The 22372-nt window shown below is 42.5% G+C and overlaps 1 protein-coding gene across 1 annotated transcript in view; it reads left to right on the forward strand.

Moving 5' to 3' along the window:
* ITGA8 (integrin subunit alpha 8) overlaps positions 1-22372 on the forward strand; it is a 141225-nt gene that overhangs the window by 19596 nt on the left and 99257 nt on the right. The window lies entirely within an intron of this gene.

Raw genomic sequence — 22372 nt, forward strand, 5'->3', positions numbered from 1 at the left:
TAAACCTCATCATCTTTTGCTGTAATGATTTTTCTCCGCCAGCAGATGGCAGTGCAGCTTCACTTCTTGGCTGCAGCCCTCTATACATGGCCTGAAGTTCAATTGACTCAAAGGGACCACGTGACCTCGGTGACGTGTACATGTCTCTTTGTTCTAATTGACCAGTGAACTCTGTGGGGTGTGTCTTAGGCTGTTGTTTTGAAGAAGACAAGATGGCGTCCTCAGACATTTTGGGAGTGGGGGAGCTTCTCCTACTTCGCTTTATTTCGTTAAAACACACTCTCGCCTCCCTAACATATCTTTCTAAACGTTCTATTTGATATAGATAGCTTTGCATTTCTTGCTCATCTGGGGAGATTTCATAAACTTTGCTTTCTGCGTGGGAGGATTTTTCCTCTGCCGGCAGTTGCCGTTTAGACTTTTGCCGTTCATTAATTGTATCTTGATAATGAGGGACATTTACTGACCTCAGTCCGTAGATCTTGCCTTCTGTAACTCCTTCCCCCACATCTGGCTCGGCACCTGAAGAATCTTGCTCCTCTGTGTCTGAGGGAATGGATTCTTTCGAGCGCTTTCCATGTCCGTGTTTTTTTTTCTTTTCTTTCTCTTCGACATTGCTAATTAGGCTTAGTCGGTTATCTTTAGATAGCATGAAGGGAAAATACAGCCATAAATTGTAGTCATCTCAGCTTGTATCATCAAAAAGCCAAAACTCTGCTACCAAGTTGTCAGGGGAAAAAACACCCTGTTGGAGATCAATGGACCGTGGCTGTTTCCCTTCCGCATATCTTTTGAGATATTGAGAAAAATAAGTCTTTAAAGATATTCTAATTAATAAACAAACTTTAATAATAAAATAATAAAAGTAAATGAAAACAGAAATAACTAATTGGTTACATTTTGATAATGAAAGCTACGTTTGCCAAAGTTGGCTGCCGAACAAAGAAGAGAGGAATTTGGAATGTGTAACGCATGCGCAATAAATCACTTTCAGATAAGAACCCTTTTTTGTTTTATTACCTGCGCAATAAAGCTTTCTTAGTTTAACTCTTGAGTGTCAGTTTAGGCAGTTCAGGCCTAGCAAACTTTTTAACATCGTGACAAGAATGACGGTTCGATGGGAGAACGGCTTGGGAACAGCGCCTGGACGTTCGGGGGGCGACACCTGGCCCTACGGCCCGACCGGCGGTGGCGACGGCGGCAACGGTGTCGGGAATGGCGCTGGGACATCAAGCACCATGCTTTCTTTCCTTTTCTCCGGCCGTGGTGAGCTGCCTGATCGGGGGGCCGGTGGGGGTCGGAAAGGAGCCGTGGGAGCGAGGAAGGAAGCCAGGGGGCCGCAGGAGGCCACGGGCGGCCTCCAGAAGATCAGCAGGCCAGGAAACTGGCCTCGGTACTTTGCCTATGCCCCCCCCCCGCTGAGCTGTGATCTCCGCCTACACCCCAAGAATTGCCTCTGGGCCCCAATTGTGGATGTCTGTTTCCTCTCCCCTCTCTCTCGCTTTTTAGGAGCTCTGATTTCCAACTTACAACCTGGACTTGTACTTTGACACCCTGCTACAAATGAAACCCTGCCACAGCCATGGCTTGAAACCAACATTATAATCTACCCGAGGTCTGACCTTCTACGACTGCGAGGGTCCCCTCTCTCGCAGGCATGCCCCCCTGCCCTTGCCAGGGCCCACCTCGATGAAGGGTTTATTAACCCAGAGAGGTGGAGGAAGCGGGGGATTAGGGGTTTTTTAGTGAAATGCTTTTTAAAGGTTTTAAGGGGTTCCAGGGTGGGGGGGAGGGTTGCACAGCCCAGGGGTGTGGATATAGCCAGGCGAACAGGTGGGGTCAGGAGGGAAGGGAGCGGAGCGGGGGAGGTGGGGGAAAACAGCATTCCTACAAGGGGCTCCGCAATAACGACGGTCGTAGGGAGGTGCGGGTTCGAGGACACTAGAAGAACGTGTAGTCGGTTGGGAGACCGTGGTTGCTGGACACGCCCGGTCACGTGCACCAACCCCCGCAGTCTAGGTGGACAGGATCGACAGAGCCTGGGCCTTAGGCTGATGCTGTGTAACGCGAGGTCCGTGGTTAACAAGGCCCCCCTCATCAGTGACTTGATCACAGAGGGGGAGCCGGACCTCGCAGGAATAACGGAAACCTGGTTGGGCCCGGAGGGGGGTCTGCCCCTTGGGGAAATGTGCCCTCCAGGTTACCGTGTATTCCACCAGCCACGAGCCCAGGGTAGGGGCGGTGGAGTAGCGGTAATTATTCGGAAGGATCTGGCGCCGAGAGAATTCACTGTGTCGCAGATATCCAGGTGTGAGTCTCTGGGCGTGAGATGGGGCCCAGGGAGACAGTTGGGCCTGTTGATAGTATACTTGGCTCCTCGCTATAAATCAACGGCCCTGCCCGGACTCCTCGAGCGGATCGCTGAGATGGCGGTTGAGACCCCCAAGCTATTAGTGATGGGGGACTTCAACCTGCCGTCGATGGGAGAAGCATCCAAGGTAGCTCGGGAATTCATGGCTTCCATGACAGCCATGGATCTGACTCAAGTAATTCAGGACCCCACACACAAGGGAGGCCACACACTGGACCTTGTGTTTGTCTCCGACCAGTGGACAAGTGATCTGGGAATAGGGGATTTAGCCATCATGCCCCTGTCATGGTCAGATCACTCACTTCTCCAGCTGGACTTCCCTGGCGCTACCCCCTGCCGCGGGGAGGCGGAACCAGATTGTCCTAGATGGTTCCGCCCCAGGCGTCTGATGGAACCAGACAGGTTTCAGGCGGAGCTTGGGCCACCTCCTGCAGACCTGTCCCGCTCCCGGGCAGAGGACCTGGTAGCTGCATGGAATAATGCGGCTGCCGGGGCCTTAGACCGGGTTGCGCCTTTGCGGCCTCTCCGGTGGCAACGATTGACCCAGGCTCCCTGGTTTAACGGGGAGCTAAGGGCGATGAAATGCCACAGGAGATGCCTAGAGAGCAAGTGGAGATCCTCCCGCTCCGAATCTGACCGAACACAGGTAAGAGCCTACCTAAGGACCTACCTTGTGGCATTAAGAATGGCCAAACGTCGATATTGTGCCACCCTTATTGCGTCCACAGAGAACCGCCCTGCCGCCCTGTTTCGGGTGACCCGCTCCCTCCTGTCACAGGGGCAGCGGGATCCCCCTTTGCAGGGCAGGGCAGAGGAATTCGGGGAATACCTGCAGGATAAAATTGCTCAGATCCGGAGGGAATGGACCCCCTTCAGTGCTCCAGGGGGGGCGTCCGAGGCGAGTCTTGAGAGACCACGCTGGGAGGAGTTTGACCCTGTGGTCACTGAAGATTTGGACAGGTTGTGCGGGCGACTGCGAGCCACCACATGTTTATTGGACCCGTGTCCCTCCTGGCTTGTACTGGCATCCTGGGAGGGCTCACGAGGCTGGCTACTGGGACTGGTGAACGCTTGGTTGAGTGAGGGCCTTCTACCAGCCACCTTGAAAGAGGCGGTGGTGAGGCCCCTGCTCAAGAAGCCTTCTCTGGACCCAACGGAGCTAGCAAATTATCGTCCTGTCTCCAACCTTCCTTTTTTAGCGAAGGTTGTTGAGAGGGTGGTGGCTCAGCAGTTCCCGCGTCACCTGGAGGAATCTGATTATCTAGACCCGCGCCAGTCCGGCTTCCAGCCCGGACACAGCACGGAGACGGCCTTGGTCGCGTTGGTGGATGATCTCTGGAGGGCAAAGGATAGGGGTTTCTCCTCTGTCCTTGTCCTATTAGACCTCTCGGTGGCTTTCGATACCATCGACCATGGTATCCTATTGCGCCGTCTGGAGGGGTTGGGGGTAGGAGGCACCGTGCTGCGGTGGTTCTGCTCCTACCTCTCCGGCCGGACGCAATGCGTGTTGGCAGGGGAGCAGAGGTCGACCCCGAGGCCCCTCACTTGTTGGGTCCCGCAGGGGTCGGTCCTCTCGCCTCTCCTGTTCAACGCATATATGAAGCCGCTGGGCGAGATCATCTGTGGTTTTGGGGTGGGATACCATCTGTACGCTGACGACACGCAGCTGTACATTTCCACCCCAAACCACCCCAACGAGGCCGTCGAAGTGATGTCCCGGTGTCTGGAAGCCGTGCAGGTCTGGATGGGGGACAACAGGCTCAAGCTCAACCCCTCCAAGACAGAGTGGCTGTGGCTTCCGGCTTCCCGGTTCAACCAGTACATTCCATCTCTGGCCATCGGTGACAAGCAATTAGCCCCGGTGGAACGGGCGCGCAATTTGGGCGTCCTCCTAGATGTCCGGCTGGCTATGGATGACCATGTGGCAGCCGTGGCGAGGGGGGCGTTCCACCAGGTTCGCCTGGTGCGCCAATTGCAACCCCTTTTGGACCGGGATGCCCTGTGCACAGTCACTCACGCGCTGGTGACGTCCCGCCTGGACTACTGCAATGCTCTCTACATGGGGCTCCCCTTGAGGTGTGCCCGGAGATTGCAGTTGGTCCAGAATGCAGCCGCGCGGGCAATTATGGGGAGAACGAGGTTCTCCCATATAACACCTCTCCTGCGCGAGCTGCACTGGCTTCCTGTGGCCTACCGGGTGCGCTTCAATGTGTTAGTTACCATCTTTAAAGCGCTCCATGGCACAGGGCCTAGCTACCTGCGGGATCGCGTTCTGCCCCACACATCCCTGCGACCTATTCGCTCGCACAGGTAGGGACTTCTCCGGGTGCCGTCCCCCAGAGAGTGTCAGAGGGCGGCACCCAGGAGTAGGGCCTTCTCTGTGATGGGCCCTACCCTTTGGAATGACCTCCCCCCAGACATTAGGACAACGACTGACCTCCGCTCCTTCCGCACGAAACTTAAGACCCACCTGTTCCGACTAGCCGGCCTGACTTAATTTAGAGCTTCTCCACCTCTTGGGCATTTTTAATTTTAATTTTTAACTTTAACTGTCATTGGGGTTTTTAATTGTTTTAAATTATTGTAATTTATTTATTTATTGTTCCACCTCCTCCATATTGTATCGTTGTAACCGCTGCTGGTGTACGTCACCCCGAGTCCCTTGGGGGAGAGGGGGCGACTAAGAAGTCAAAATAATAAATAAATAATAAATAAATAATAAATAAATAATAAAAAAACAATAGTAAAAGTTGCTCACCATTAAATATCGTAGCAGAATGTTCCATAGTTTAATTGTTTGCTTCTGCCATATGTAGCTTTTTTGCCTAACAACATAGCCCTCCAGATGTGTGGCATTGATTATTCAAAATTCCCAGAAAGGCTTGTGTAGGCTGAAGGAATTCTGATTGCTGAAGTCCATATATTTATATGTATTTTTAGAGAGAGAGGATGTTATAGAGAGAGAGGGAAAGAAATCTGGGATTTTGAAAAATAGTGTTTTTGTTCTACTTTGTAAACCATTTCAGGAGCCTTTGCCTTGAAAAGTGGAATAAAATATATTTAAACAAGATATACTAATGCTATTTATGGAACTATTTTCTTGTTTTTAGTAGAGTACAATAGTTTTGTGATATTTTTAATGAAATATTTATTGGAACAGATATATTCAGACTCAAATTATGTAATAATTTGATATATTTCTATGTGTTTTTGTAAGTTGAATGTGTATCATCATTTGTAGGCAACAAACACAATCTTGAAAAATGCAACAATTAATATTATGATTGCCGGATCTGCCAGAAGGGGCAGCTAGAGAGCAAAATGAATCATCTTCCCTTGTGCAAAAATACTAAATTATTAAATATGGTTCAAAATGATGGCCAAATCCTTCCGTTAAAGATGTACCTTTAAAAAATGCAAGCAGAAATTGTTTCCTCTGTATTCTTTTTCTAGTGCTGAAGTCTATGGTATCTGAAAAATGCTACTCATGGATTCCTTTCATGTGTGATGAGTTGTACATTGAAAAGTACAATTTATGTTTTCTATCCAAAGTAGGAACTCCATGTCAAGGATCAAGAAGGACTTGAAAAAATATAAAGAAGAAATGTCAGTTTGTCCAGAAACAGAGTTGGTTGTACCAAAATTCAGGTATTGTTTAGGGAGTGAGGATATTATGTGTCTCCAGAAATTCAATCACATGAAAAAAAAAATTAACAAAGATGATAAAGTCCTGTGAGATATATAGCATGAAGTAGAATTTAAGGGTGATAACTCTTGAAAAATATTGTGCTTGCATACCAGAGATTTGAGGGTGTCAATTTTACCTTTTACCAATTACTTTTATCAACTACCTTTTAAGAAAAAAAACAGATGCAAATGATCTTGCTTATAGCTGGAACTTAAGGAGTATTCTTCTCAATAGTTAATTGATGTGAAGCTAATTCGCCACCTACTGTGCACCAAAGATAGGAGTGCAAGTGCCAAATAGAATGAACTAGCAATCTAGACTGTCAGGACTGCGTCTAGAGTTTGTAGGCTTCTTTGATACTGTTTGCCATACACTAAACAAAGTGGAGAAATCATGATGCAAACTAAGTTGTGATGTGTCGTGCATATAGTTAGAGATAGGTCTGGCCTCCCCGTGTTAAATACTTTAAAATATATTAGACCTATTATTTTATTCATTCTTTCAGGTTATCTCCTCTGTTTTCAGGAACACAGTTCTGTCCTATGACAATATTTTATGGTAGCTGGGCTGAGAGATGTTGAGCTTCCATGGCTTGGGCTATAGTTGAATTTGGATCTTCCCAATTTTGGATTAGCAAGCATTATCCTAAAGAGGTTTACACCAAGGGTCCTCAACCTTTCGGGTTTGGTTCTGTGTGAGTGGCAGGAATGTGTGCAAGCATGTACAGCTCCATTTGCCTTTTTATTTAATGATGCCACAGAGCGCATCATAATGCAATATGTTTGTAGTTGTGTGGATTTGTAGATGATCTGCTTGTAATTAGTTACTGCGTTTTATTAGATTCCACTGACCTTTATAGGAACCAGGACTGCCTTATATAGAAATTGCTTCCATGCAGGAAAATTTTCATTACTGCTGTGGCTGATGATGAAACATGTAGCTGATGCATTTTGTATGTACAAAGAAATCTTGCTCAACTGTGTGTGTGAAGCAGCCCTAATTTCTATTTTAGGAAATACGTTAGTAAGATGGTCAAGAAAGTCACTGATTTGTGGCAAATTCGGGTGAATGAAAGTCTCAATACCATAAATAAAAATAATTGGTCTCAGGATCAGGACCAGCTCCAGGATCAAGTTTGAGGTAGATCTCAGCAAACTGCCTTCCACACTATGTTCTGTTTTTACAAAAAGGGTTAGATGGCAATCCTACAGGGAATATATTCTGACTGACCAATAGCAATGTAGCCCAGAGTTCTGAAGAGAAGTACAGACAACAGACACAGCGATCTTAATTATCCTAGAATATTGTATGACTCAGAGGCCTTTTGGAGAACATAGTTTCGTCTTTATCTAGTAGTTCCACACTGGTGGGACCATAATTTTTTTACAAAATGTCAAAAGAGTAAAAGGAGGACCACTAATAATAATTCTGGACCTGATCTCAAGTTCCTGACTAATTTTAGTAGGAAATTAATTTTCAGAGAAATTATATTTTTAACCTTTTTAAACCCTGCACCCTAAATCAAGCAAGCAATTCAGTGGTACACTTCAAAAGGTGAAGCCTTAGGTCCCATTGGAATACGTTTCAGATATTTTATAAGAAAGATATAATTTTAAATTTTCCATTTTCATAGAAATATGCCCTTAAAGAAAGCAATATTGGGGATTATTAATGGTAGTTGCCTCTGTGGTCATATCCAAGGCAAAGTGGATAACATTAATGAGATCTCTCTAAATCCTAATTCTATGAATATGAATTATATCACTTTACCTACTTTGGAACCCAAGAATAGCAATAGCAAGGGCATTTAGACCTATGTACCGCTTTACAGCACTCTTTCGGCAATTTGCAGAGTCAGCATATTGTTCTCAACAATCTGGGTTCTCATTTTACTGAACTCAGAAGGAGGAGTCAACCTTGAGCCCTGTCAGAATTGAACTCCAGACTGTTGCAGAGTTATCCACTAATACTGTGTTCTAACCACTGCGCCACCAGAACTCCTGGTCACTAAAGTATCATCTTGGGTCATTAAAAAGTAGTTCACTTTGCCTTAAAGCCTTGCATACATTTTTCCTTTACTATATTGTATGTATGTATCAGAGGTGGGTTCCTACTGGTTTGGGGAGATTCGGCTGAACTGGTAGTGGTATGCCAGCCTGGATTGCAGAACCAACAGAGACCCAGGCTGGTCACGCCCCCAAACCACTTCCCAAATTGCTGCTGGCGCCATCTTTTTTTTGAGTTCTGCGCATGTGCAGAACAATTTCCACTGAACTGTGCATGCGTGAACAGCACGCATCCAGCCTGTGCAAATCATGCATCCAGTATGCGCGCACAAGCAAACCGGCAGTAACAAAAATATCATATTTTAGTCCAAATAGAAATTATTTTTTAAAAAAGATAAAATGGGATAAATGGGATAAATGGGATATTATATGTATCCATCCCATTGTCGTTTAGTACAAAGTGAAAAAGAAAAGTCCTAAGTAATAGCACATCTTATTCTATCCTGCACTGAAGCAAATAAAACCATACTTTAAAAAGTCATTTATAGATAGTCCTCATGTAACTTTAGACTAAACAGTCATTTAGTGACTGTTTGAAATTATGATAATCCTGGAGAATTAAGTTTAGAATGAGTTCTACATTTATGGCTGTCATAAGTCCATGTAGCCATATGATCGAGATTTGATCACTTCACAACAATTTATAAGAATTGTAATGTCCTGCAGCCTCATGTTCACCATTTGCAGATTACACAGCTAATTTAAAACAAGAAGTGGAAAAACCAACAATAAAAAAGATGTCATATAGACATCTGGTCTAATGACTGTGCCATTTAGCTATGGAGTTGCCAGTCCCAATTTTGATTGTTAAGTGAGTTAACTCCCTGTATTCCATGTATAAATTTGTTCTTTCAGATTTAATGTATAGTTAAATGCACAATTTTACAGATATTAATTATCAAATCTTAGAACAAAAAATATTAAAATATAGTTTAATGATCAAGGCCTAGAACAAAAATATAAACTTAGCCTAAAAGTTGTAAACTTATTCTAAAGATTAAATATAAGTAGCTTATGTTCATCCATTCTGCAGCTGTTCAGAGTTACAGCCATACAATCATAAGTTGTAGACTACTGTATTGTGCTCAAACTTGTGTTCAAGCTCCACCCCTTTTACATGTGCATGTAATGTCACGATGACATCAAAAAGGGGCAGAATTTACATGAAAACCTATTTTCTCATTTGCACACCACAGATGGAGATGTGCCTCCAAAAAGTCAAATATTGTCAAAAGAATGTGTGCATGATATCACAACACAAGCTCCACCACCTATCTACTTGTGACATCATTGTTACCCAACTACAAAGGGGGAGGAGTTTGCATCACAGTATATATTTTATACTGTGCTCACTTGGTCAAACCATGATGGTTTGTTTGGAACTGAATTTGTGAACTGGGCCGTTGTGGTCTCATAGCTATGAATTTTTATTTTGTATATTTGGGGCAAACCCAGCTAACTATGCTTTCATTAAATAAAGTACAATAAATCTTAAAATAAATGTTTCTTCAGACTGTCAGAATTTCTCCAAATTTTCAGAATCCTCCAGTTGGTCATTTTGGTTAGTGTAGGGCTACCAGATGACTACTAAATGACAGCAACATTATCTTATAAGCTCTACCTCTTTCCTGCCAACTGGTAGTCACCTGGAATTTTGCAGTCTAGATACAACACTCTGAAACTTGAGATATTAGAGACTGAACTTTGTGTACAAAGTCTGTTTCCTGAACTGATCTTTGTTTCTAATTGTGTAGTTATGGGGAAAGTGATGTTAACCGATTATGTTTCTTATGAAATAGAAACTCAATAAATTACCAGATGTAACTTGGGTTTTATTGATTGATTTATCAAATGTATATAGCTGTCCATTTCATGAACATGATTCTTGGTATTAAATTATCATGGCTAATGATTAGCATTACACAATAGAGCAGGGAACCTCCCAGTGATGGCTAGGTATTTTGCGGTTGGAATAGAGGCCCAGCTGCGGGAGGAAGAACAAGCGAGCCAGAAGGAAAGAGGGGAGAAGCGATGTGCAAAATGTTTTAACCTTGAAATAGACACTTTGAGTTTGCATGCTTAAAACAAGATGAACATTTTAAAGAATTTTGCTTACAATTCAAAACAAAATGTGACCATCTGGGGTGATATTATTTTCTGAGTTTCATCCATGCTGGATATTGCAATGGAGGTAATGCATCTCTGTGTGTTTACTTTTTCTAGCCTAGCCAATATAGCAGATGGATCGAGTCAAATACCACTTGCTTTTGGCCTAGACTAAATGGGATGAAATGGGCATGGAGTGTTGAAAGAAAAACACCAGTGATACAGATGTGCAGATAGAAGAAGATAATTGCATGGCTGCCAAAATATTTTTATTATAAAATATTCCTTAAAGAGAAGATGAAACTCATTTTTTTTAAAATAATGTAGACATTTTGGTGCATGTATGCTATATTTTACAAGTGACTGTTGCTAATGCTTTTTTGGCCATGCCCCAACTAAGCATCTTTAAAATCTTGATGCCCCCCCCCCCCCCAGTGACATATAATTCTTATTTTACTCAAAAAGTGAACTCTACTCATACGGAGGAAGCCTAAAAGGCCATTAACTTGGTTTAAACAAGGTTCAAATTGCCCCCATTAAAAATCAAATTGCCCCCCCTCCCCATCTTGGGAAGCACTGGTGTAGATAGACGCTCATAGCAATGGAGACTGGGCTTATTTCTTCAGCTTTAATATCCTATGGATGTTGAGCTTTTAAAAATTCAGAAATTCTGTGCTGGTTTGGGTTGGTTTACTCAGCTTTGGTTTACCAACTGCAGATTTACGTATACATTCTCTTCAAACACTTGTGTCGTGGATTAATATTAATATTTATGCAGTTTATTTGAGAGGATGCTCTGTGATCTTTTCAAGTGAGGTATTTTGACTTTAACAAGACACAGAAGCCTCACTTGATGGACAGACTTAGGGGAAATGGCTGCCCTACTTTGAGGTTTCAAAGTGGGAGCCACTTCATTTCATCTGAGAGTTTTAAAGGTATGCTTTGAAGCTTCATCAAGGCAAAATACCCTTTAAAGCTTTGCATACAAAGCCTTTTTTCCCCTTTCTTCCGTCTGTGCAAGCAAAACATTAGCAAAGTTGCTTTTGCTGAGTTTTTCTGCTGGGCAGAAAAGCTGTAAAACAAAAAAAAATCTGTTATTGATCTTATTACGTTGGTAGTGTAACAATGTCAATAGAAAAATACGGCTAAATGTTGGGTTTTTTTTTTTTAAGACATGGAAATCTTCAGAAAATGTCATAGTGTGCTTGGTACTTGGCTGTCTAGGCCTGATTATCTTTATGCTAAGATAAATGGCAATTAAAGGGAATGTTAAAGAGATCATTTATGTGGACCTATTAATATTTTGGCTTAGCATTTTAGGATTTAATTAAAGGAGTTTTTTGGTAGAATTAAGGTTCCCCCCCTCCCCATAGCAATCCATATATAAACAAACTCCCTTTTAGCAGAGTTGTATTCCCATTGTCTTCTATGAACATTTGTTTTAATATTTTAAAAAAATGAAATTCAACTTTCTTGGAAGTTGTCATTGTCTTTTGGAAATTGTTGTCTTTGAGTCAGCACCTGCTCATTTTTCTACAGTTTGAGTGACTGATAGAGTCAGCACAAACTACCACTCTATGGTGGTAGTCTTTAAATCTCAAGCTGCCTTATGTGCCCAAAAAGATCATCTGAGCCCAGAGAACCAATAGAGGGAAAATAAAGATCATATTTTGTCAGGTTTTGAGTGGGAAGAGTTTGTGGTGGTGGGAGGATCGTGGTCTGAGAGTTAATGAGTTCTGGAGATAGAGATTACCTCAGGAAAGATTGGAAATTGAATTGTTTGACTGTAGCTAGAATTGTGTGGTTTGTGTGTGTGTGTGTGGTTTGTAAGCTTGTGGAAGCTTGTCTTTTTTGACACCTTTAATAAAGTTGATTTTTGTTTAAATCGTAGAGTTGACCAGTGGCTTTCTAGAATGGCTGATCTATGAATTCCAAAAACGTTTTTCGTTTGGTTTCCTTTTATGTATTTAGCCAGAGCAGGGATGGGAATGAGAATTTCATCTTCAATCTTCTCCTAATACCCCCAGGGAAAAGTGAGAAACAGATGTTCAGATAGTCCTTGTTTAGTGGCTGCTTTGTTTAGCAATTGTTCACAGTTATGATGGTGATAAAAAACAACTTTGTGAAAATTGTTTTCAGTCTGCAAATTAAAGGAAAGCTGAAGAAAGATCATAACTGTAGTTGTGGTTTCACTTATCAATTATGTTGCTTAATGAATGAGATGTGGTTGCTAACCACTTGTGGTTGCTTAACAAGGCCTACTTATAATGAAAGAACCTCCTATTCTTGTGGTTGTTTATCGCCAGGCAGGAGTTAGCTCAGAACCAAGGTACCTCAGAGAAAAGGGCTGGTTCAGTCCTGTGGATCCCTTCCTTATTATACAGCCAGCTCGGATTTTTGCGGGAGGGGATAATAAAGAGGGATTTTTACAATCACCATATTTATATTTTGTTTCATTTCAAGAGAATCCCATTGAAATAGTTTTCTTTTTCCTGAGTTCAGAAAAGTTGTTTATTGCGGATTCCTTAAAGCAATATTTCTGGTGTCCCCCACCCCCAATATTATTTTAGGGGTCTGCAAAATCAAAATTATCGATATAGATAGTCCTTGACTTACACCAGTTTGTTTAATGGCCCTTCAAAGTTTACAACAGCCCTGAAAAAAGTAACCTTCTTCAACCATTTTTCACACTTACAACCATTCAATGGTCACATACATGATCAAAATTCAGACACATGGCAACTGGTTCATATTTATGATGGCTGGAGTGTCCCATGGTCATGTGATCACCTTTTGTGACCTTCTGACAAGCAAAGTAAATCAAGAGTCATTTAACAATCCTGTTATTAACTTAAAATCTGCAATGATTTACTTAACAACTGTGGGAAGAAAGGTCATAAAAAGGGTCAAAGCTCACTTACCTGTCTTGGTTGACAACAAAAATTTTGGGCTCAATTATGGTCATAAGTTGAAGACTACCTGTACTTGCATTAATTTAAAACAATGCCATTATTCTCATTCTATATTTTTTATGGATTTAAAAAATATAGTTTTTTAATGAAAAATATTTTATGTTTATATTTAACATGTTCTATATTGTTAATTTAGAGGATTCAATCAATATTCAGTGAATGTATCAATTTTAATTTTTAATAAAGTAAATATTGATGACTATAACCTATAAAAATAAAAGTTCCGTATTTTTTAACAATGGGAAATTAAGAAATTCTGCCTTAGAGAGATCTAAGAAGACAAAGCAGAAAAAAAATAAAGAAAGGAAATGATACCATAAAGGAGTTTGCAGGTTCAAATTGTTTATGTTCATGATTTTCCAGAGGAGTATTATCAAAATGGACATCCATCTTGGAGCTTTCTGGTAGTAAGATATGGCAGGACCAATAATATTTTCCTAATCCATCATTTATGTGTCTTCTTAATGAGAGGCCCTGCATGATTGAGAGAGAGAGAGAGAGAGAGAGAGATGAATTTACAAATGGGCACGTATCTTCACTGACTTAATTATCTATCTATCTATCTATCTATCTATCTATCTATCTATCTATCTATCTATCTATCTATCTATCTATCATCTATCTATCTACCTACCTACCTACCTACCTACCTACCTACCTACCTTCCTTCCTTCCTTCCTTCCTTCCTACCTACCTACCTACCTACCAATCTAATCTAATCTAATCTAATCTAATCTAATCTAATCTAATCTATTTACCTACCTACCTACTAGTATCTTCCCTCCATGCTCTGGGTTGTGAGCAATGTTGAAATTCCCTTCAGACCAATTTTATAGAACCTTAATTTTGTGACTTGTTTTATACCAGTTCCAATCCATTTTTATTTTAAGAACACAATCATGTCACACTGGAGGTTACTATGGCAAACCTGAGCCATGGTTGTGGGAGAGACAGAAGTGCGCAGCAAGTTCGTTCAGTGATTGCCATTTTTGAACTTTCTACTTAAAATATACTGTGTGTTTAATGCATATGTATTAAACCAAACCAAATTCTCTGCAATTTTTCTAATCCTGATAATATACTTTGACATTGGGGGGAAAAAACACCTTCAAATTCCTGCTTTCACGGTGTATATGTTTTTGTTTTCATTTAACTGAAATAATGAGTAGCTCTGGAGAACTCCTTGATAGGAAGCAGAAACCAGGCAGAGCTACCCAGATAAGAAAGGGAAGGAGTATGTCTTTGTTTGGGGAAATAAATAGAGAAGTTCATTAAGGATGACTAGTGAAGAAGGAACACAGCTTAGGAACATATGGGAAATAGTTTACTTCAGAGAAATGAGGGTGAAAGGAAGAGAGGACTGCTTTTTATTACAACCTGAAATACACTATAATTGGGCTGAGTTTTTACACAGATGGTTTTTCTTATGATGACAGATATGGCATGTATATAAAGCAGTGTTGCAGAGCTGTTTCTTATGGTAGTATGATACACATGTAGTACTGGTCCAAATGAAGATACGTATCTAGTAATCAGAATGGGACAATAGAATTTGAGAAGTTATTGCTGGTCAAATAAAAATGTGTAATCTCACTTCATAACAAAGAGGAGAAAATATGTGTCCTTTTAGAAATCTATCTATCTATCTATCATCTATCTATCTATCTATCTATCTATCTATCTATCTATCTATCTATCATCTATCTATTTATCTATCATCTATTTATATTCACAATTGAGTAGCATCTTGAATTTCCTATCTACATGGGTTCATTACTGTTGTTGTTGTTTTACATCAATTTCCCAATTATTTTAGTATATCTAAACTAAAAACGCACATCTCATTGGTCAGAGAGATCAATTCATGACACTGGAATATTCACATATTTTTGACTGTATCAATTGATTGTTGTTTTTATTATGTGTGAACTTTGAGAAATGAAGTATATAGTTTGTATTTCTATGCCATAATGTAGAACTTGGTATGTGTTACAAAATGCAAATTGAGCTTCGTTCTCTTTTTTGGTGGAAAAATTAGTCTGCTGTGTATTCACCAGAAAAAATGAAATTATAGAATCTTCTTGGGTATATCAGAGTTCCTATGACCAGATAAGGATTTTCTTATGTTTGAAAGACTTAAATCTGAATTGTTGTTCAGCTGTTGCTTCTCTCTATGTATCCCCAAACACCTTGGCTGAGTTTAAAGCTTAGAGAATAAGGATGAATGATACAAAAAGTAGTTCTGTTAGATATCTACAATAGCCGCTATGGATTCCACCATTTGATTCTATTGAGAGTCTGACAGCTCCCTATAAAAAGGGCTGCTGTCAGACCCAGTCTTTGCTGGATTGTTCACACTTGTTGTTGCTGTTAATAAAGAGCTGTTGCACTGTCAGTCTGTGTCTACCTATCCATTGCCCGATCTAACACTGGCACCAAAGGTGGGATTGGAAGGCAACTAGGCGAGCCAAAAAGAGCACAGAAAATCCAGCAAGTTATCCAGCCAGGAGCTCAGCACGACATCAAGTGGCCATTTTCGAGCGGCAAACTTAAATCACCCTCTCTAATGAAGAAATGGCCATGCACACCCCACCGACTCTGTATAACCCAGTCTCCAAGCACTGGGAGTCGTATATGCTCCGCTTCAACTGCTTCTTAGAGGCCAACGACCTCACAGGCATACCGGACAGCCGGAAAAAGAACATGTTCCTCGGGTACTGTGGCCGGGAAGTGTTCAAGATGGCAAAGAACCTGTCAGAACTGACACTGCTGCAGTCGGTTGCTTGGTCCGCACTCCAACAAAACCCACTAAGAGCCGAAACCGTCCAAATACGTTCCCCGGCACGAGTTTAATATCAGGAATCAGAAAGAGGGTGAAACGATAAATGAATATGTGGCAGCACTCTGAAAGGCTGCTGCATACTGTGAATTCAGAGACCTGGACGATCTAATTCTGGACCACATAATATGCAACGTACGGGACATTAGTCTACAAAGGAGGTTGTTGGCATGGTCAAACCTTTTCTTACAGAATGCCCTGGACGAAGCCAGGAGATCAGAATCAGGCCTCAAATCGACCGAGGTTTTGCAGCGCCAGAACATGGCCCCAGAAGCGCAAAAGAACACACGCATTTATCGCGAGGCCACAGCCCGAGAATTCTTTTTTTAAAAAATTAAAGTTTTTTTATTGTTTTAATTAAACACACACACACACAAAAACATTCTTCATTACATCTTCCAGAAAGCATGTCGATTGTTTACAAATAAATTTCATGCGTTACAACCACAATCATTCTTTATACTTCATTCATATTGGATTATATATTTTAAATGAAAAATCTTTATATACCATCAATGTACCATCACTCTCATTTAACTATATTTGTTTAAACGTGCTTTTATCTAGAATCATTTGTATTTAAGGACACAACCACATACTGGCATTCGTTAGCTATTTCTATAAATTTCAGGCTTATATCCAATTGTTTTCACCAATGCCAACCCATGTAAAATCATTAAACATTATCCATTAACATTTCGTTATTATTATTGTAGTTATCTAACATCTTTATAATAAATTTAGACAAAAATTTATTACTAGAATTTATAAGTACCCAGGAAAGATTACATCTTTATAACAAAATCTAAACAAATATAATTAATGAATCTTTTCCCCAGGTCCCATATTATAGTTTATATCTAAATTGTAGTAAAAATTTATAGGTACCCAGAAAGAATTACATCTTCATAACAAAATCCAAACTAAAAAGTATTAATAAAATTGATAAGTCTTTTTCCCAGGTCCCAATTTACAGTTTATATCCAAATTGTTTTCACTAATTAGAGTTGTTATTTCACTATTATTATCATAATGAATTATCTGTTAATGAATAAACATTTTAAAAAGAACAAGAACATTCTATAAGCATCTACAAAATCCTACTTATTAATCACCAAAAATTAACTAAGTTTTTAATTATCAGCATTCATTGTCAACCTCTGTCTATCCAGTAACAAAACACTCTTATCTCTTTAGCCAGTCATTGCGTCAATTCTCTTATTAATTTCTTTATAGAGTTCTTAAAGACTTCTCTCCACACTTTTTTGCTCAAAAAATCTCTCAAGTAGTCTTGTTGCCCTTCAACTGGAATTGACATTAACATATCTTTGATTATCAGACGTCTTTCCAAAGCTGCTTCTCCTCCTAGTTCCATCATCAAATCCATATATTGAGAAGAGGAATAGAGCTCCAAATAATCAAATTCACTTTTCCATATCTTTCCATTTTCACTCATAGGTGCTTCATTAGTAAGTCCATCTATTATCTTGCCTTTATCTTCTATATCTTCTATTTCTTTATTCTCTTCTTTAGTTTTGGGAGCTCCAATCTCTTCCACTTTTTCTGCGCATAGCAATAATTTATCCAGCTTCTTTCCAAATCTCTCGAATCCTTCCAATATATTTTGAAGTCCATCCCAAACATCTTGTAAGCTTGGGGTTTTCTCATCTGTATATGAGAGCCCGAGAGGGGGAAGATGACAGCTACTGCATGTGCAATAGCCACGCCCAGCCGGCATGCAAATTCAAACAACATCTTCCTTTCTGTGTTGGCTGTGGTGGTGAGCATGCCAGACCGAGTTGCCGCTTCAGAAATGCAACCTGCCAGCGCTGTGGAAGGACGGGGCACATAGCCAAAGGACGCCGGAGCGAATTTCCCGAGACAGCCTGGCAACCCAGGAACACGCCACACCGCCAGCCAAAGACCAAATCATGAACCTGGCAGAAGCCCCCTAGACGATCCAAAGTAGAGTCACCTACCACACATTGATTGGACAAGTCCACACTAGGCGGCCAAAAAAGCTAAGAGTCACCGTCCTAATAGAGGACTCTCCATGCGAGATGGAGATCGACATGGGTTCTTCTCTGACAATCATCCCTTGGGCGACCCTGAAGAATGCTATCCCTAGCCTCATGAAGCAGCACCTTCGCACCCCTGACATCCGCCTAAGAGGCTACCAGGGGAACCAAGTCCCCATTGTGGGTCAAGGCATGTTCCGGGTGAACTTTGAACAGTTCAGCAGAAAATTCCAGCGCCAACCTGCAAAGCCTCCTAGGGCTAGATTGGTTCCAAGGCCTGGGCCTAGAGGTAACCGGCATCTACACTGTGGCAAACGTCCCAACATCGAACACTCTGAAAAGCGACGGCGCTGAGGCCATCTTTAAGGAGTTTGAGGATGTCTTCAGCCCGGGCCTGGGTAAGTATGCGTGGACCCCAATTTCCTTCAATTTGGACCCAAACATAGTGCCAATAAGGCTAAAACCCAGGAGAGTGCCTTTTGCTCTCCGCCCTAAAATTGACAGGGAAATTGACAAGCTCATAGGCCAGGGAATCCTAGAGCTGGTCGATCACGTACGCTGGGAGACTCCTATAGTGACACCTGTCAAATCTGACAGGTCAGTCCGCATCTGTGTGGATTACAAATGTACAATAAATAAGGCGCTACAACAAAGCGCGCACCCTGTACCTATTGTACAGCACCTCCTCCATTCACTAGGCCCTGGAAAAAAAATTCGTGAAATTAGACATGGCACAGGCATACCAGCAAATGCCAGTAGATGTCACTACAGTGAAGACCCAAACCATTGTGACGCACAGGGGTGCATTCAAATGTCACCGCCTGCAATTCGACATTAGTATTGCCCCTGGACTGTTCCAAAGTGTCATGGAACAGCTTTTGCAGGGGATCCCAGGAGTCATCCCCTATTTTGATAAGATCTTGGTTTTGGCTGCAAATGAGGCGTAACTTTTAAAATTAGTATGTGCAGTTTTCACCCGAATTCAAGAAAAAGGCCTCCGTCCTAAAAAAGAGAAATGTAAAATAAATGTGCCAAGGGTTGAATTCCTGGGGTACCTCATTAATGGCTCTGGGATTCACCCGACCTAGCTATTCAGGACGCCCCTACATCTCGCAATCAAACCGAGCTGCAGGCGTTCCTCGGGCTCCTTAACTTTTATAGCGTCTTTCTACAACAGAAAGCCACCATTGCTGAACCCCTTCACTGCCTCCTAACAAAGAACGCGAAGTTGTCCTGGAGAAAAGATGAAGCTGCCGCATTTGCCGTGGTAAAAAGACTTCTGTCAGCTGAGTCTTTCCTTGTCCAATACAGCCAGACCCTGTCTTTAGTTCTGACCTGCGACGCTTCACCTTTTGGCGTCAAAGCCGTCCTCAGCCACCGCATGCCCAACGGCACTGACCCCCCCCCCCGAGCATTTTATTCCAGGACCCTATCCGCAGCAGAAAGGAACTATAGCCAGTTGGACCGTGAGGCTTTGGCTGCTATGGCTGGGGTAAAAAGATTTCACGAATACCTCTATGGGTGGGATTTTGAACTCATTACCAACCACAAACCGCTTTGGGGTTTGCTGGCTGGGGACAGACCAACTCCTGTGACATTATCACCGTGGATAACAAGGTGGGCTATTTTCTTAGCTGCCTGTTCCTACTGGCTGGTGCACCGACCAGGCAACACCTTGGGGCATGCAGACACGTTGAGTCACTGCCCGCTGCCAGAAATCCTCACAGACCCTACCCCTGAGACGCCAGTCCTGCTTATTGACAGTTTGGAGACTGGTCCTGTCTTGTCTAGCGATGTGGCCTGCTACTGTGCTAAAGACTCCACTGTAAAACAAATTATGAACTGGGTGTGGAGGGGGTGGCCCAAGGACCCTGTGGGGTCTGAATTCAAAATGCATTTTTGTAAGCGTGATGAATTGTCTGTTGTTAATGGTTGCTTACTGTGGGGGGACCTGGTTGTTATTCCATCCAAACTGCGCAATGCAGTATTAGAAGCTTTACATGTAGGGTACCCTGGGATTGTCCCTGGCAAGGAGTTACGTGTGGTGGTCTCTAACATGGACAGGGAGATTGAAGGATGAGTGGCTACCTGCACACCGTGCCAAGAGTCCAGACCAGCTCCCACAGAGGCACCCGCTAAGGAGTGGGAGCGTCCTTAAGCACCATGGTCTAGGCTGCATATAGACTTTGCTGGCCCAGTTCACGGCCAAACTTTCTTAGTAGTTGTGGACATCTACTCGAAGTGGGTAGTCCTGATGACCTCCACAATGGCAGAGGCGGTCATCAAGGTACCATGGAGACATTTCTCCACTCACGGCCTGCCCAATGTCTTGGTCTCAGACAATGGCCCCCAATTCACGGCCATGCCTTTCGAGACATTCCTAGCAGCCCAGGAAATTCGGCATGCCCTGGTTGTGCCATTCCATCCAGTTTCTAATGGTCAGGTGGAATGAATGGTGCAATCTGAAAAAGAGGCCCTCTCTAGGATGGGCCTGGGAGATTGGCCAACATGAGTTGACCATTACCTCCTAATTCAACACATCACACCCAGTGCCACCACTGGGAGAAGCCCTTCTGAGCTTCTCATGGGTCGTCGGCTAAGATCCCACTTAGACCGGCTACACCCAAATTATTCTGCTGCATCTGCCCCAGACTCCACAAGCAAAATTCGGAATTTTAGCGTAGGGGACTCGGTATATGCCCACAACTACGCTGGGGGAACTCTGTGGATTCCTGCCACAGTGATAGGCATCACCGGCCCTCACTCTTACCTTCTAGAGCTCGAGGATGGTAGGAACTGGAGAAGGCACATTGGCCAACTCCGTGGCCACTTCTCCAACTCCAATCTTAGACCACCAGAGGTAACTCCTGCTCGAGTTAGCCAAAGCCCAACTCAAACGGAGCAACCACTCACTCCTCCTACAGTCAGCTCAAGCCCGAGTTGTCCGGAATACTTATCTGGTGGTGTTGCAGGCTCGCAGCAAGCTCCAAGCGAACCAGTTCTAGAAGCCCCAGCCGCGGCCTGTGGAAGATTCCAGGATTTTCCACCAAGCAGAGCTGCAGAGCAAACAGGTCTGTCCGACCTGTCCAAAAGAACCGCTCCTACTGAATTGCATGACTATGTCACCAGTAGGATTGTTCCATCTAAGAGGGGAGGGGTGTTAGATATCTACAATAGTAAGTATGGTTTCCACCAAGGTCCACTGTTCTGGCAGGAACAGAGGTTTGATTCTATTGGCTGAGAGTCTGACAGCTCCCTATAAAGGACTGCTGTCAGACCCAGTCTTTGCTGAATTGTTCACACTTGTTGTTGCTGTTAATAAAGAGCTGTTGCACTGTTAGCCTGTGTCTGCCTATCCATTGCCCGATCTAACAAGTTCCTTGTTGTCTCAACAGATGGCAGATCTTGGCTAATCTTATTTGAGCTGAGATACTAAGCAGAATAGAAGTTTGATGAAAATCCTCCAAGGAATATCAGGGCCATAGACTAGTTGAAACACTTCCTGGAAGGAGGCTGAGACAAAACTACTTCAATGTGAAGAAAAGGAAAATGACATAGACATAGCATTGAAATCAAAATTCTGAAAAAAGTCGTTAAAATCTTAATCAATTTTGAAAGAAAATAAAAATGTTTTCAGCAATATATATTTATTAACATTATCTATGTTTGTATCTACAGAACCATCTTTTTGGTTAGTATGTTGTGAAAATCCAGTCCAAGTGGTTAGGTTGTGGGTCAATGCTGCAAACCCCAAAGGGCTCTAATTGAGTAAACTGTGATTAAATGAATTATGGGTAGGCCTATTGAGTGCAGGGATGTGATGGCTCAGTGGCTAAGACGCTGAGCTTGTCAAACAGAAAGGTTGGCAGTTCGGGAGTTTGAATTCTTAGTGCCGCATAACGGAGTGAGCTCCCGTTATTTGTCTCAGCTTCTGCTAACCTAGCAGTTCGAAAGCATGTAAAAATGCAAGTAGAAAAATAGGAACCACCTTTGGTGGGAAGGTATCAGTATTCCGTGCACCTTCGGCGTTGAATCATGCCGGCCACTTGACCATGGAGATGTCTTTGGACAGTGCTGGCTCTTCAGCTTTGAAACAGAGATGAGCATCGCCCCCTAGAGTTGGGAATGACTAGCACATATGTGCAGGTGGAACCCTTTACCTTATATTGAGTGGATACAATGATTGGATTGGCTGCCTATGAGTTTCAATAGAATAAAGAAGATCAGAGATGAACTTAAAGAAAGAATTCAACAATTACTATATAAACAGCTTACAACTGATAGACAGGAAAAAGTAAGGAAGAAACTGAAG

This window comes from Natrix helvetica (genome assembly GCF_964273705.1).
Source record: "Natrix helvetica genome assembly, chromosome: Z".
Taxonomy (NCBI): Eukaryota; Metazoa; Chordata; class Lepidosauria; order Squamata; family Natricidae; genus Natrix; species Natrix helvetica.